Genomic DNA, 1730 nt, shown 5'->3' on the forward strand with positions numbered 1-1730 from the left:
TAAAGTTGTCGTATTTCTGTAATTTCAACCAATCACTGACGTCTATTCAGCTGAATGCAGTTACTGCTGTTCGGTGTCAAGTGTGTTATTCCCTGTTTAATTATATCATTATTCCCTAGTAAGGGTTTAGGGTTTTAGGGTTAGGGTTCGAGTTTTAGGGTTAGGGTTTTAGGGTTAGGGTTGGGATTAGGGTTGGGGTTAGGGTAGGGGTTAGGGTTGTGGTTATGAGTTATGGGGTTAGAGTTAAGGTTATGGCAAAAATAATCATAACCTTAACCGTAATCCTAAAACTAACCCGAACTCTAAAACCCGAACCCTAACCCTAAAATCCTAAAGGTAAAACCAGTACAAACGCACGAACGATGTCATAAATAACAGTGACAAACGAAAAATATACCGCTGATAGTTGCTGTTGACAACGGATAGTTTTTGTTGACAAACAACGGGACTAATTTTATTCAAGGGAAAATATCCCGTAACACCGTTGTTTATATTCCACGGCGTAATTGTTTTCACCTCAATAGACGTCAGTGATTGGCTGAAATTACCGAAATACGACAATTTTTTACATGAATTAATTTCGAATACAAAATTTTTTATCTGTTCTATAACACAAAATATACAAATATTCGAAGTTTGAAAGTGTTTCGGTACCAAAAACATTACATAAAAAAATGTTGCCCGTCAAATCACAAAGGTCCCATTTGAGTTAACGACTGTCAAAGTTAGTGCGTCAGAAAATAAGACATTTCATTTTTAATGAGCGGATATGTGTGAGCGTGTGTATGTGCGTGTGCGTTCGTGTGTGTGTGTGTGTGTGTGTGTGTGTGTGTGTGTGTGTGTGTGTGTGTGTGTGTGTGTGTGTGTGTGTGTGTGTGTGTGTGTGTGTGTGTGTGTGTGTGTGTGTGTGTGCGTGTGCATCATACATAGTAATATTTGAAAGTAATTACAATACTTACAGGTAAAGAGCTAAAAGAAGTACTGCTCCTAGCACGAAGGTCGTAACGTACTCCGTCAAACCGAACAAATCCATTGTTTTCGAGTCTCTTTAATGAAATACGTGCGCTTTCATTTAAATGTGTATGAAATCCAAGCTATTTTTGTCGTTATCTAATCATTTCCCACCCTTTTTCACCTTCACTATTTCTCTAATTCCCCCTTTGACTCAACTCCTCACCCTCTTTCTGTCTCTAACTCTCTTCCTTTTTCTTTCCCTCTCTAACATTCTCTCTGTGCCTTTATCATTCTCTTTCAAACTTTTAGTCACTCTTTCACTTTAACTCTTCCTCTGATGTGGCTGGTTTTGACTGTTGCTCTAGTTTCCCTTCACTTTGCTTGTTCCTGTACAAACGTCAGATACTAACCACCGCAACCACCACCATCGTCACCACGGCTGACATTACACAACTACCACCACCAATAATAACACCGACACCATCGCTCCTGCTACCATTATCGTTAACGCCTTTATGTCATAAACGACCTGACTAACTGACACAGATAAGACATGGTTATCTCACGCGCGAGTCGTTTCCCTTCCAACTGTCAACGTGCAATTATAACGTAACAACTTTGCAGTATGCATTATCTAGTCATACCTAAGTACGTATTAGTTTATAAATGCAACGCACACACTCATACACACATACATACATTCATTCGTAAATAAATACATACATATATACTTACACACACACACACACACACACACACACATATATATATATATA

At 38.7% G+C, this 1730-nt stretch overlaps 2 protein-coding genes and 1 long non-coding RNA gene across 3 annotated transcripts in view; 1 reads left to right on the top strand and 2 right to left on the bottom strand.

Moving 5' to 3' along the window:
- Window positions 1-1553, bottom strand: part of LOC106884148 (uncharacterized) — a 13832-nt gene extending 12279 nt beyond the window's left edge. The window contains exon 1 of the long non-coding RNA XR_001411205.2: window positions 960-1553. This is a non-coding gene — a long non-coding RNA (uncharacterized LOC106884148). The remainder of the gene's footprint in view (window positions 1-959) is intronic.
- The window catches only part of LOC106868831 (cytochrome P450 3A7), a 388137-nt gene that overhangs the window by 196664 nt on the left and 189743 nt on the right, over window positions 1-1730 (top strand). The gene's annotated exons all lie outside the window — the stretch shown is intronic.
- Window positions 1-1730, bottom strand: part of LOC106884149 (cytochrome P450 3A19) — a 69356-nt gene that overhangs the window by 37135 nt on the left and 30491 nt on the right. The window lies entirely within an intron of this gene.

This window comes from Octopus bimaculoides, chromosome 26 (genome assembly GCF_001194135.2).
Source record: "Octopus bimaculoides isolate UCB-OBI-ISO-001 chromosome 26, ASM119413v2, whole genome shotgun sequence".
Taxonomy (NCBI): domain Eukaryota; kingdom Metazoa; phylum Mollusca; class Cephalopoda; order Octopoda; family Octopodidae; genus Octopus; species Octopus bimaculoides.